Source organism: Podarcis muralis, chromosome 2 (assembly GCF_964188315.1).
Source record: "Podarcis muralis chromosome 2, rPodMur119.hap1.1, whole genome shotgun sequence".
NCBI lineage: Eukaryota > Metazoa > Chordata > Lepidosauria > Squamata > Lacertidae > Podarcis > Podarcis muralis.
In genome coordinates this window covers 103,260,223-103,275,601 of record NC_135656.1, presented here as the reverse complement: position 1 = coordinate 103,275,601, position 15,379 = coordinate 103,260,223, and the positions used below count along the sequence as shown (strand labels likewise).

Sequence of the window (15,379 nt, the reverse complement as noted above, 5' to 3'; positions counted from 1 at the left end):
TCAGGATGCAAGATGTAAGCCAATTTCCTACAGAAATCCAACCTCCATCAGGATTTTAATGGGATGCCTTTGGCTTTCACATCAGTTGTGATTCCCCTCACCCAAAGCCCAAGGATAGTCAATTAAGCTAACGGGGCTCTTCAAACAAGGAACAGCTATCTTGGAATCTCTTTGAAGCTGGTTGAACAGCCATTAATTAGGAGAGGTGCTTGCAGAACAGTGGAGCCAAGGAATGGCCATACCAACTTAGCAAAGCTAAACCTCAAATGAGTAATAAAGGAAGGGGGAACCAGTTACTGTGGTTTAAATCCAAGTTCACCTGCAGCAAAATGCTTAGGTACCATGTTGATGGGAAAGACACGTACCAGGAACCCAGTGAAGTGGAATGAAGAAGAAGAGTTTGGATTTGATATCCCGCCTTTCACTCCCTTTAAGGAGTCTCAAAGCGGCTAACATTCTCCTTTCCCTTCCTCCCCCACAACAAACACTCTGTGAGGTGAGTGAGGCTGAGAGACTTCAGAGAAGTGTGACTGGCCCAAGGTCACCCAGCAGCTGCATGTGGAGGAGCGGAGACGCGAACCCGGTTCCCCAGATTACGAGACTACCGCTCTTAACCACTACACCACACCTCATGGTAGAAGATTCAGAGCAACAAGAGGAATACCTCTTTGCGCAATGCAAAGTCACACTGTGGAATTTTCTGCTATATAAGGTGGTGATGGGCAAAAATTCAAACAGCTTTAAAGAAGGATCAGACAAATTCGCAGAAGGTAAGGCTATGCCTCCTAGTCATCGCAATGTCTGCACATTACCCCCCAGGATCTTCTGAAACCATGTCCCTGGTGAAGAACAGCAGCAGAGAGCTTTTGCACCCAAGTTGTAGTTGGGAGCTTCCCATAAGAATCTGGTTGGCCACAGGATGTTGGACTGTTTGCCCCAATCTAGCAGGTCTCTTATTATGTCCTTGGGGGGCAGTCAGAATAGACAAGCCTACCTCAACCTGGTGCTTACTAGAGGTTGTCGGATTACAACTTCCATCTGCCCCAGTCAGCATAACCAATGATGTGGGGGATTATGGGAATTGTAGTGGGAAACATCTGGAAGACACAGGGCTGGGGAAGACAATATTTGGCTAGATGGATCAATGGTCTGACTCAGGATGAGAGATCATGTTCCTTTAGAGCGGCGGTTTTCAACCTGTGGGTCCCCAGATGTTGTTTGACTACAACTCCCATCATCCCTGAGCTCCGGCCTTGCTCACTAGGGATGATGGGAGTTGTAGTTCAACAACATCTGGGGTCCCACAGGTTGAGAAAGGCTGCTTTAGAGGCTTCCTTCCTATTGCAGCTGTATGGAAGATTTGATATGGCGTAAGCTTTGGTAAGTAAGATATGGTAAGTAAGATATGGAGGGACGTGTGTGGCGCTGTGGGTTAAACCACAGAGCCTAGGACTTGCCAATCAGAAGGTCGGCGGTTTGAATCCCCGCAACGGGGTGAGCTCCTGTTGCTCAGTCCCTGCTCCTGCCAACCTAGCAGTTCGAAAGCATGTCAAAGTGCAAGTAGATAAATAGGTACTGCTTTGGCGGGAAGGTAAACTGCGTTTCCGTGCACTGCTCTGGTTTGCCAGAAGCAGCTTAGTCATGCTAGCCACATGACCTGGAAGCTGTACGCCGGCTCCCTCGGCCAATAAAGCGAGACGAGCACCACAACCCCAGAGTCGGTCACGACTGGACCTAATGGTCAGCGGTCCCTTTACCTTTAAGCTTTGTATATCTTCTTGTAGCACTGGATCACCATGCTACCTGGCAAACGCATTGTCTGTTGATTTCTCATCGCTTTGTCAAAGGCTTAAGAGCCTCTGTCCATCTCAAGGAGGCCTGGCAACAATCTTAGCTGTGTTGCAAACACCAGTGGGGTTATGTATACAGCATGGCTCTGTTCCGCTGGGTCCTGGGGCTTCTCCCATGGCAGAGGGACCTTTTCACAGTGGAATGGATTTAACGCCCATTGTTCATTATGAAAGAATCCAATAAAAAGAGAACCCTCCTGGCCTGCTGCAGTTATTGTCCTTCTACAGATGTATTTCGTAGCACACGAGGGATATGCCTGCTTCAGCAAAGGGAATGTTTTCTAATAATGCAATGCTTTACAGTAACAGGAAAAAAAGGAGTGGCTTACAGATCCCATAAAACACACACACACACACCATTTTTAAACAACCTGTTATGAGCAAATGCATTCACAGAGGGTTAGCGGAACTGAGGAAGTGGGGCGGGGAGGAGAGAACAGGAATTTTCACTAGAGGAGCAACTCAACTATGGCCTAGAAAAGCTACAACTTCCTCCTCATTGATAATAAGGTTGCTTTGTAGCTAAGAAATTAAGCAGAAGCCCCAGGGCAGGGCCAGCCCAGCCCATGACATTTTGCCGCTTGAGGCAAAACAGAAAAGGTGTCCCCCGCCCTTCCACCTCCTTATCCACTGTGACCTGTGGCGATTGGAGGTAACCTGGGGAAGTTCTGGCGTGCTGACGGTATCAGAGGAGAAGAAAGGAGGCTGGAGAGGAGCTGGCGGTGATGGGGGTCAGTGCTGGGGGTGGCGGCAGCAGAGGAGGAGGCGGGTGCAGGTGCCAAGAAGAAGAAGAAGAGTTTGGATTTGATATCCCGCTTTATCACGACCCGAAGGAGTCTCAAAGCGGCTCACAATCTCCTTTCCCTTCCTCCCCCACAACAAACACTCTGTGAGGTGAGTGGGGCTGAGAGACTTCAGAGAAGTGTGACTGGCCCAAGGCTGCATGTGGAGGAGCGGGGAATCGAACCCAGTTCACTAGATTATGAGTCTATTGCTCTTAACCACTACACCACACTGCACACCAAGCGCAGGATGTGGCAAGTGGCACTCTCCTCCTCCCTGCTGTCCCCAGCCTGCCACCTGAGGCAATTGCCTCACTAAGCCTCATAAGCCAGCCGGCTGGCCCTGCCTGCCTCAGGGACACCAAAAGGCTGTGGGAAAGGAAGCCACTAATACTGTTCAACAGCAGCAATCCTTACATCTGAGAGACTAAGCGATCTTCAAAACATGAAGATTATTCACAGTAGTTTAGGGGGGAAATGGAGCAAAGGACATCTATCATTTACAGCTACACAAGTTTAAATAAATCTCTTCTGGCTTTTGCTCAAAGTACCACAGCTGTTCTGCTTCTGAGGGGAGCGTTCCTTGCCTTTGACTTTTAAAGGTAAAAAGGTAAAGGTAAAGGACCCCTGACCGTTAGGTCCAGTGGCAGATGACTCTGGGTTTGCGGCGTTCATCTCGCTTTACAGGCCGAGGGAGCCAGCGTTTGTCCATAGACAGTTTTTCCAGGTCATGTGGCCATAATAACTAAGCCACTTCTGTCTCAATGGAACACCGAAACCAGAGCAGCTCATGGAAATGCCATCTACCTTCCCGCTGGAGTGGTACCTATTTATCTACTTGCACTTTGACATGCTTTTGAACTGCTAGGTTGGCAGGAGCTGGGACCAAGCAACGGGAGCTCACCCCGCCGCGGCATTTCAAACCGCCAACCTTCTGGATGGCAAGCTCAAGAGGCTCAGTGGTTTAGACCACAGCGCCACCTGCGTCCCTTCTTCTGATTTTTACAGGACTTTTATTCAGACAAAAGAAGTTCTGAAGCCTCAGCAACAGAGGTTGGACCCGTGAAAAATGCAGGAGTCTAGGAATGGACAATCTTGTCCCCCACCCCTCCATCAAGGGCTGAATGCCCTTGGGGGCACATGCCGGTGTTGGAGGTGGGGCGAAAGCCATTCCACGCATTCTCTCAAAGTCTCTCTTAAGAGAAAAACATCATTCTGTACTGGGTTCTCCCTTTGCTCCCTTTTAAGGATCTCAAATAGAGGGTAGGGGAGAGAGAGAGATAGAAAAGGTGGTGATGATCTTAATTTTCCTCCTCAGGGCTACCTGTATGGAAAAGCCCCATGAAATTAGTCTCATGGGTCACAGGTTGTCCACTGCTGCTGTAGCCTAAAGGCTCCTAAGCTGTTAGCTTGATCTGTAGACATCAGCCGGTGACGATGTTTGCCAAGTTGCTGTTAAAGGCATAGAAGCAGGCAGGGTTCTTTTTCCAGATCACGTGGCAACTTTCTTGAGCCCTCTGTGAATCGAGTTCAAACCGACCCCTGTGCAGCCCTGCTCTTAATAGCAGCTTGTTAGGCAGGAGTCAGCAGGTGGACATATCCTCAGCACATAGATATATGTTACCCCCCCGGCTGCAAATCGTGGCACAGCAACACAGGCCGGTTGAAAGGTTGGCAAACCCTTCGCCTTGCTCAGCGCCCGCAGCCTCAGACCATACCTTGCATGTGAGAAACAGCCAGTTGCGGATCAGACATCGAAATGGAGAACTGACATTGCCTCAAAAGCAAAATGCTGTCAAATATCACATGCATGTGGGGATCAATGCCCTTAGATTAAAGCAGAGAGCACCCAGGGGAAATCAGTAAGTTTGAACTGGCATAGAGCCATGTGCCAAACATTATTTTGCCCAACCACCCAGAATTCTACCTGCTTTTCTGTGTCCTTGCTGTTCTGTCCCCTCAGTCTGGAGTCTCCTATAAGGGCAAAGGCCCTGCAGGTGTCCTTCTTCCTTGGCAGTTGTTGCCAAACGGAGCACAGTTATCTGAGAGTGGGAGAGTAAAGCGAGGGAGAAGGGAGGGGCTGGACAACTTTATGACTAAGCCACAAATCCAGTGAAATAGAAGGTTAAATCCATTGCCAAACCCAGCCTCTCTGTCTCTCTGAGTCACAGGCCAAACAAACACCTCCCAGCCCCACAGCTTGTGCGGCTGCCCTTGCAAATGTTAAACGAACCGAGTTGTGCTTATATTAGAACGAGGAAGCATTATTGCAGTTGCCCAGAAGGAAGCCCAGCTCAGCTCTCAACAAGGGCCTTCGCATCAGTAGCAAATGCTCAAATCAACTTCAGAAATAGACAAATCTGTCAGTCCATTGGCTCAATATGGTCAGCATTGATTGAAAGTGGCTTTCTGGGGTTTCAGAAAGGGACCTCTTTTGCAAGCATAGGATCATGGGGTCATTTAGACCAACCCCCTGCAATGCAGGAATCTCAACTAAAGCATCCACGAGACATGGCCATCCAACTTCTGCTTAAAAACCTCCCGTGAAGGAGAGTCCACCACCTCTCGTGGGAGTTTGTTCCACTAGCAGCTCTTACTGCCAGAAAGTTGTCCCTGATGTTTAGTCAGAATCTCCTTTCTTGCAACTTGAATCCATTGTTTCAAGTCTAATACTACTACTACTACTACTACTACTACTACTACTACTACTACTACTACTAATAATAATAATTTATTATTTGTACCCCACCCATCTGGCTGGGTTTCCCCAGCCACTCTGGGCGGCTTCCAACAAAGATTAAAAATACATTAAAATGTCACACATAAAAAACTTCCCTGAACAGGGCTGCCTTCAGATGTCTTCTAAATGACATCTGGTGGGTGTTTCACAGGGTGGTTGCCACAACTAAGAAGGCCCTCTGCCTGATTCACTGTAACTTGGCTTCTCGCAGTGAGGGAACCACCAGAAGACCCTTGGTGCTGGACCTCAGCGTCTGGGCAGAATGATGGGGGTGGAGACACTCCTTCAGGTATATTGGGCTGAGGCTGTTTAGGGCTTTAAAGGTCAACACCAACACTTTGAATTGTGCTCAGAAATGTACTACCCTCCAAAGCAGAAGAAAACAAGCTTGCTCCATCTTCCATGTGACAGCCCTTAAGATATTTGAAGATGGCTATAATTCTTCCTCTCAGTCTCCTCCTCTTTTCCATGCTAAACTCACCCAGCTCCTTCAACCATTCCTCATAAGGCTTGGTTTCCAGACCCTTGATCATCTTGGTTGCCCTCCTCTGCACACAGTCCAGCTTGTCAACATCCTTCTTAAATTGTGGTACCCAGAACTGGACCCAGTATTCCAGGTGTGGCCTGACCAAGGTGGAACAGAGTAGTATAGAATCCTAACTGGAAATGATGGGAACCAAAGCTGGGAGAACCTCCTGCATTCAATTCAGATGTTCTGCCACTGGACTAAAGCATTTTATTTCTCACACACCAGCCATTCTCTGTTCTATGTATGATCTATTCTCTGTTTTGCTTCCTTTCCTCGCTTTTCTCTCTTTTTTAGGCCAGGAGCATGTGTTTATTTTCTTGGCGTTTCAACCACCTGTTCCCTCTTTGCTTTCAAAAAAAGACTTGACACTGTAGCACACGGTAGGTACACAATGCGCGTAAGTACTGCAAAGTAAACCAATTCAGCTTCCTTTTGGTAAAGAACACTGGCGTATGGTAAACAGTGACAAGTGAGCTATTGTGAGCTCTTAGAGATAAAGTGACATTTGAAGTCCCGCAAGCACAGGTGCCAACAGGATTTCAAAAGCACCATAATTCAAAAGCATCAATTCTTAGGCAATCAGCCTTCTTGATGGTCCAGCTCTCACTTCCATACATCACTACTGGAAAAACCATAGCTTTAACTATATGGACCTTTGTCGGCAAGGTGATGTCCTTTGTTGGTTACTTCCAGCTAAATGTGCTTTATTCTGTAAAGGCAACACATTTGGGGAGTGAATGAAATCATGTGGACATAAGGAAAGTGCTGTAACAAACGTCCCCCAATATCCTCCTCCATCCAGCTTTTCCTTTTTTTTTTTTTAATACTGCTCTCGGAGGCCTGCCTTCCAAGTCCAAGTTGGGGATGCTGAAGTTCCTTCCTCTCATTGGTTAACAATAGTAATTAAGTGATTTCTAAGTTTGTCATCTTTCCGATCTTGAGTTCACTACTCCACATTTATACACCGGTTTGCAATCTTTTTTTTTTAAAAGAAAAAAGTCATCGAAAGAATTTGCCAAAATTCTTCATCATGTTAGTGCGTGTTTCTCTAAGACAGACATCATTTTATATGCACTTTTGCCAAATATATGCATTTTCAATGCATTTCCGCCTAATATAATGCATTTTCACTGTGTTCTTTTTAATGACACAATATGTGATTTTTATGCACTCTTTAACCTTGTGTACAAGTTTTAATTTGTTTTATTTTGTATACATGGCTGGAGAACTGCACTGCAGAATTCAGAGAGGTGCAAATTTCAAAGGATCCACGTGTTTCAGTTTGTGTATTATTCCAGGAATTCTATTGGGGCAGAATTTATTTTTTTGCTCACTTTGCTGCAGCAAGTGCAAATTGGGTAGGTTCGCACAAAAATGTGGACCACCGAATTCCTCCCTCTGCCATCCCTTGTGGATGTTAGCTCGGAAGAGTAATGAGAGGCAGTGTGGTCTAATGGTCAGAGGGTCGGACTAGGACCTGAGAGACCACTCAGCCATTCAGGGGCAGTGAATGTCTCTCAGATAATCTACCTGCATTTTTGTGTTTGTGGCTCCTTTTTTGTTTGTTTTTGTGACTGTGTGGAACCCAGTTCAGCTACTGATTAATTGATTGTGTGACAGCAGTACACTGTTTACTGCTTTCATTTGATGGATCAATGTTCTCATTACATAGTAAAATTCATGTTAAGTTGCTGTTTTAGGGGTTGTTTTTAAAAGTCTGGAACGGATTCATCCATTTTGCATTACTTTCTATGGGAAAGCGTGCCTTGGTTTTGGAACGCTTTGGTTTTGGAACGGACTTCTGGAACGGATTAAGTTTGAAAACCAAGGGACCAGTGTGATGGGAATTTCACTAAGAGGTAGCTGGAATGCTGCTGCTATAAAGAAGTAGGAAAACTTTTCTGTAAAAGGAACTCTGCTGCAGAAAGAAATGAAAACCCAAGAGTAGATGCTCACTCACCAACGTGACAAAACAGCGACACTCCCCCCAAACCCTTGAAATGGGAAATATCTCTTTAATGTCACTACTTCTGAACTGAGTACCATCTGGAAGAACCTCCTTGACTGTTTCTGTGTTTTTTTTTACACCGGTTGTTCCGAAAGCAAAAGGCAAAATAACTTTTAAGTTTTGATATTTTTTTGGGTACCCCGGGTCGAAAATTTAGCTGCAGTGAGAAAGATCTCAGTTTGAATAAGGACCAGAGGCTTGCATGTCTCTGGGGAAATATCCTTGCTATTAGTTTGCTTAGCTGCTGGTAAAAACGGGCTCAGTTCAATAACAAAAAGCCTCAGTGCTTCAGGGCTGCGCTGCTGTCCATGGAGGCAGAGATGCTTGCTGGTTTGGGGAACAGTAATTACCGCTTCCTAGCTCAGCTCAGCCCAGGTTGCCTTTACTTGAGCCTAGAGCTCTTCTCCATCTCAGCAATAACATATTGCATGGCTTTGATATGAGCCTCGTTGGTTTCAGGGGCACTTTCTTCAGCCATAGGAGCCCTGCGCTTCTTGCTACGAAAGCAAGCAGGCTCTTCCGGGCTTGATTAGAACCTTTTGGCAGTGTTTCCATTTAGCTCCGAAGAGAAGAGAAGGTGGCCACAAGCGTGATGACAAAATTGGGGGAGAGGGAACTGGGACGATAGGGGAACCCAACTGCTGGACCCACAACCTGGAGGTCTCTGGTTCTTTCGGACCACATCAACCCACTGGACTGATGGGAGTTGCAATCCAAAACGCCTGGAAGGTTGTTGCCGACGTCCACTAGAGCTCACCAACCTTTCTGTTAAGAGAAAAACCCCGAAAACTTTTCAAAGTTGCTTTTGGTTAAGGTAAGCGAAGGGTAGCTGGGGATCCTCTGCTGGGGACGAGAGACTGGCTGTGCTGTTTTTTTTTGTGGGTTTGCTATCCGCTGCTTAATGAGCGGTATTCTACTGACACGTCTCATCGGCGCAACTATTTCTGCTTGTGCAAAGGAACTTTCCTCTCCTCCAGCACCTAGGCATGAGCAGGGCCCTCTGCAAATCTGCTTCAGAGAGGTTTTTTTTGGGGAAACCTCACTAACAGATTTAGGGGCCATGCAGGGAGGGGTGGAACATTCCATTGCACAAGGAGAAATCCTTGCACTGGTGGAACGAGAGACTTAGTGCTGTGTTGAAACCCATCCAGTGCTTTTTTTTTCTGGGGGTGTTCAAGGGTATGCAGTACCGGCACCTCCCCCCCATTGTTAAAAGTGTGGCACTTACTATAACAACGTCATGGTGAAGTACCCCCCTAAAGTCTGGACGAAGGTCCTAGGGCTTCCTTCTTACTTTATAATTACAAATGTTTGCTACAATTCTTGCAAGACTATGTGTTGATCATTAGCGTGCATTTCACAGCAGGCAATATTTGTGATAATTTTTTCTCCCGCTGCTTTTTTTTTTTTTTGTAATTTGTTACGTGCCAAACTTTTCCACACAGCTCCCCGAGGGAACGGCTTCCTGCCCTTTCGCCAGTTTATTTGCTATAATAGTTTTAGCACCTGGCGACAGGTTTCCAAGAATTTTCTAGGTTTCTTTTTACAAGTTTTCCTTTATTATTTAACAAGATGACCTGCTACACAGGCATAAATTTATTCCCTGCTATGATTTCCCAAATGACTTTAGTACCAAATTCTAATAGCTTTTTAATAACTTTATGGAGCCTTTAGATATGCAAGAAACTAGTGTCTTTAGCCCGATCCCTTCCAGCACCTTCTCCTGGTGGTATTGTTATGAGTCTGGCAGTCTCGATTAGCATAAATTACCATGGGTGGAATTCCATGTTTCACCAAGGCAAACGTTCCATCAGCTCAAGCATTTCTGCTCGCCAGATGGAATGAGCTATCTTCTCCTTCGCCCATGTACCATTCTGGAGGTTCTCCCAACCCCCTGGAACCAATTTGAGGGGGTCAAGGGGATCAGCGAGGGGGAGAAAGCCCCATTGTGCTAGCAGGACTCATTGTGCTGGCTCCTGCCTGCTGTCCAGCTGAATCATTTCACTCTGGTTTCCTTTACATGTGGCCTGATGCAAATCAGAACAATATCGTTCCCTGGTGGCTGGAACTCTCTTTACTTCCATTGGAATGTGTTAAGTTGTGGGTGAACATACCAGACGACACAGCGATTCTTCAAACAGCTCTTGATTATTCACAGGCCCAGAACAGAACTGGGCTGAAGGGTTCTATATCAGCCTGCTTATATAGAGCTCCACTACAACGTAACTGTAACAATTTTCTAAAACTATCCAATCACTGAACGTCACTTTCAATCCCTTATTTGCATATGTGGACCTGAGTGAAAACTATCTACAGTATCCCCCTGCTGGCCCAGGGTGAGAACTTCAGTACATAACACAGAATGGGATACCCAACAAAGTTTAGAAGAGGGAAACAGCTAGAAAGAGCTGCAGTCTGAATTGAGACAGAGACCGAGGGTGTGGAAGTGAGTGAGCTAAGAGTTTAGCTGGAGTGAAAGCAGTCTAGGGAGCAGGAACGGTCCATACTATCACTTTAGGATATCTGTTGCAGGCAATGCCCACCACCGGAGTCATTTGTTCCATTTGTCTCTGTGCTTATATTTGGTATAGAAAACAAACATTTTTTTATTTCAATTTGTATTATTTATAGCCTGCTTTAAAAAAAAAAAATCATTTCCCCAAAGTGGCTTACAAACCAAAATCCTGCAAAATCACCAAGCTGTATCCAACATGAAGCCAACATGAAGCAGATCCAAGCTTTTTTCCCCTCAGCCAGAACTCACCAGAACTCAGTTCCGGCACCTCTCAGGTGGGCGCCATTGCTATTATAAGAGAACACGGGAGGTGTTCAAGATGAGATCCAGCACCTCTTTTTCTAGAAAAATAGCACTGCCTGCAGATGCACTGAAATGAATGGATGTCCATTCATTTCAGTGGGTCTACGCTGAGTAGGAGTAAAGCTGGATGGAACCCGAGGAATCCGTTTGCGCCGATAAAGTCAGGAAACTTTTTTTGTGCTAGACAGAAATTGTCATGTGTGGAAGGTTCAAAATGGGTGTCACCATGGGCGTAGTCAGGTTTTATGGGGGGGAGGCTTTATGTTGTGTGTGGGGTAGAACCCAGCTGTTAGTTAAGTATTTTTATTTATTTATTTGATTTAGGGGGGCAGCTGCCCCTCCCTGCCCCCCCCGGCTATGCCCATGGGGGCCACGATGTGTAGATCAGTTGTGGGAGACCTTCACTCCCTGCCTTTCTCTTAAATAGAACGATTTGTGGAATAGATCTGTTTGCCTGTGTGTGAGGGTGTGGGGGAAATAAGGTCATGCGCATGTTATTTTTAATTTTTGTGTGTGTGTGTGTCTATTTTCACCTATACCATGTACTAACATAGAACAAATCAGTCAATCAATATAAACAAAAGTATGTATAATCAGTGCTTTTTTTCTTTAAAAATATGTTTAGGGGTACTCCCATTTTCCTACTCATATTGAAATGTTGTTTAGTTGTTTAGTCGTGTCCGACTCTTCGTGACCCCGTGGACCAGAGCCCGCCAGGCACTCCTGTCTTCCACTGCCTCCCGCAGTTTGGTCAAACTCATGCTGGTAGCTTCGAGAACACTGTCCAGCCATTTCGTCCTCTGTCGTCCCCTTCTCCTTGTGCCCTCCATCTTTCCCAACATCAGGGTCTTTTCCAGGGAGGCTTCTCTTCTCATGAGGTGGACAAGGTATTGGAGCCTCAGCTTCATGATCATATTGAAATACTGCCCCTCAATGAGGCCAAACTTAGATTCACAAAATGTTTTGGGGTATGCATACCCCTGTGTCCCTCCCCCAGAAAAAAAGCACTGCGTATAATACTAGTGAAATTTTCTGTCCAGTAAATGTTCGCCAGCCACTATATTTGAAAGGGTCTACTGTGCCATAGGAACGCTGGAAGCTGCCTTGTACCAAGTCCAGGGGAAGTTTTAGGGTAGCGTGGATGATTCATCCGCACCGGGCGCCACGCCACAGGGGGCACCACAATGTTGTAGAAAGGAGCACACAAAAGGCCACCAAATATTAGTGTTGCACAGGGCACCACTGAAATTTTAGAGCCCTAAGTCCGCCGCTGCCAAGTGGTATGAAGGGTTCAGCCAGGTCAGTACTGTCTACATTGGCTAGAAGTTGCTCTACAGGGTTTTAGACAGGGAGTCTCTCCTGTCCCAATCTCGAGATGCTGAGGATTGAACCGGCGACCTTCTTCATGCAAGGCAGATGTTCTAGCCACTGAGCTATGGCCCCACCCATCCGTGAGTCTGAGCTGCCTGCTCAACCACTTAGGCGTGTAGTCTTCCATTTCCCCTCCTCTGGTTTCCATAGCCCAAGCCCTGCTCTCAATCACAACAAACCGTTGTGCCGAATGCTATTAAAATGACACAAGACGTTGCTCGACGATAAATTAATGCATCAAAACTCTGAAACAGATAATTAACTCGATCACAACGGAGTAAGCAATAAACTATTAGTGGTGCAATAATATCACATCCATCACAACTTGTCATCTCTCCAATTGCAGGGTGTAATTTCCATGAGCTTCACTGGGATTAGCCCCCCCCCCCGCCTCCGCGTGCAAAATTACCTTCGATATTGAAAAGGCCCGAGGCAGGTGAATAATATGCAATTAAAAAAAAGCTAAAAGCTGCTCTCCGTGCATTCTCATTAGAGGTCCCATCCTGTTCCCTTTGGAGACAGAAGCTCTGTTCAAGTCATAGAACCAGAGGGTTGTCGAGTTGGAAGAAATCACTGCTAAAGAATCCCTGACAGATGACCACCCAGCCTTTGCTTCAAAACCGCCAGTGGAGGAGAGCCCACCACTTTCTGAGGGAGTCCGTTCCACAGTCAAACAGCTCTTACCATCAGAATGCACCCCCTAATGTTTAATGGTTCAGGTCACTGGAGCAGCAAAAAACATGCTTGCTCCATCTTCCACCTGACAGCGCTTCAAATATTTGAAGATGGCTATATCTCCTCTCAGCCCAGAGCTGGCCCACCCATGAGGCAAGGTGAGGTGTCTGCCTCAGGCAGCAACATGATGTTACGATATTCCATTCCACCTTAACAGATATGTGGAGTTGTTTACATTCCAGCACAGCCTGCTGGGAACTTTTGTTTATGCTGTTTGCTTGGACACGAAGGGGAGCACACATGTTTTTCCTTTGTCCTGATGATGAATAAAATGCCTGTAAATACAGCCTCTCATCTGCCCTTCTCTTGTGAAGAGTTCTTATCTCTGCTGGCTTGCGTGCTCAGCTTCTGAAAGCTTCAGAAGCTCGGGTCGCAGTTACATGCTGATCCAAGGACCAGCGTTCGCTCGGCTGCTGGCCGGTGGGCTGGAGCCAGCTGGGGGCCTGCCAATTGCCCCCATTTCCTTGGACGCATCCCAACACATCCATTGTGGCAGCAGATCCCAATATTGATCTTTCTTCCCCTCTTGCTCCTGATGTAGATCTTCCCTCATCCCTTCTTCCCTGGCAGGGAGTGGGGTGTCATTGTGGGGTCCACTTCAGGTGCTAAAATGTCTTGGACCAGCCCTGTCTCAGTCTCCTCTTTTCCAGGCTAAACATACCCAACCTTTACATATATACAGTGGTACCTTGGTTCTCGAACTTAATCCGGTCCAGGAGTCCGTTTGACTCCCAAAACCGTTCGAAAACCAAGGCTTCCAATTGGAGGCAGGAACTTCTTGCACTCAAGCGGAAGCCACGTCAGACGTTCGGCTTCCAAAAAACATTCACAAACCAGAACAGTTACTTCTGGGTTTGTGGCATCCAGGAGCCGATTTGTTCGGGAGCCAAGTCATTCGAGAACCAAAGTACCACTGTAAAGTTAATTCTTTTTAACATTTATTTTTCGCTAGTGGCCTCATACCAGGTGTTGTTTGGGAATTCTAAGAAACTAAAAAGATCAGTGCAGTTTTGAAATAAATCTGTGACTGAAATTAGTGCAGCTTTGACCAAGTCGGCCCACCATCTTGATTCAAAATGGCGTCCAATTGTATCCAACCATAGACGAAAATCTTATCCTCGATCTCAGGAACCATCATGCAAAATTTGGGCACGATCACTTAAAGAGATGTCCAAACGCCTGGCGAACAAAACAGCTTTCCAAAATATATAGTAGATGATTAAGTACTTTGTAAAAACAGCAGATGGTAGGCGCCATTTTCCCCTCGCAGACAGAAAGGAGCGCCTCATTTAAGATGGTGCCTGCAGTGACACAGGCACACAACTTCTCAGCGCAGCCGATGTCTCCCCTCCCAAACTGCTGTTTTGCTCTTACGCAAATATATGCAAACGTTAAGCGATTAATGGGTTCAACACGATGAATCTGTTAAGATTTCCCTGAGCCGGGTGACAGCGCTGCTTTTAAAATAACGGCAATAATAGTAATAATGAGTGTGAGCAGGACTTTTTTTTTAAAAAAAGAGTCAGGGCTGCAATCGTTTAAAATAAACAAATCTATTTGGTAGCCATCTTTGAAGACGGCTTGAATGAAGATGCAGAATTCTGCAAGGAATTTTGCGGCAGTGCTATAAGGAAGGTGGGGGGAAAAGCCCCCCCAACCCACTAACTCCTGCCACTTGGCTGCCTGTGCTGGGGACGTTAATTGACAGACAGTTCACCAAAGGTCCGCCTGCTGTCCTCAGAACTGTGATAATTAATGCTCCTGATTGCCACTTCCTGGGCTGAGTGTGAAGATGCTCCATTATGGAAAGGAACAGCATTTAGCCCCCTCCTCTGCACACTTTCGCAATTGGCAAAACAGAAGTATTAATTGAGCTAAAGGACGAGGCGCATTAGTGAGCTGATTACGCATTCAACAGGCTTTGCCACAACGTGGCACAAATGGCTTTTTGCATTAAGGTTTATCGCCCCAAACAAAACAAAACAAAACCCACACCAACGACACCCTGCAATGTTTCAGGGGGACGGTGAGAGTGGAAATGTGTTCCCGAGACTGCCTTGTGGGCAAAACAGAGCTGGGAAGAGATGGGGCTGCAAACTCCCTGTACGTATAGATCATAGGAGACGAGCCAGGGTTGCAAATGATGATGCAGGCAATGGAGAATAAGAAGAAAGATGAGGCTTGTGTTCTTAAACAGCCAAGATAACAGTATTGGGGCTTTGCCTGTAGGTGGTGCTGTTGTGCAGCGCATGGCCTTGCTAGCGGTTCCCCTGGCCATAATGTGCTATGGGAGGAGGAAAAACTGCCACTGCTTTTGCCATGAGAGAGGAAGGGAGGGGGGTGGACTCAGTCCATACACGTTTTTAAAGCTCACAATACAGGGTCCTCATCAAACTCGCTAGCAATTTACTTTTATTATTTCCTCGCAGGTCCCTGGAACCAAAGGATGATGCACACACTAAGTGTTTAAGAGGAGGGTAATTATTTCACATTAGCCAGATTCACAGAGTATAGACACAGAAAATAAGCATCCACTGATTATCCCG

The 15,379-nt window shown here is 46.4% G+C and overlaps 1 protein-coding gene across 1 annotated transcript in view; it reads right to left on the bottom strand.

Annotated features, from left to right (window-relative positions):
* The window catches only part of FAM3D (FAM3 metabolism regulating signaling molecule D), a 49,121-nt gene extending 33,972 nt beyond the window's left edge, over positions 1 to 15,149 (bottom strand). The window contains exon 1 of the mRNA XM_077925107.1: positions 15,139 to 15,149. The gene's annotated coding sequence lies outside the window, so the exon portion shown is untranslated. The remainder of the gene's footprint in view (positions 1 to 15,138) is intronic.
* Between the last annotated feature and the right edge of the window lie 230 nt (positions 15,150 to 15,379).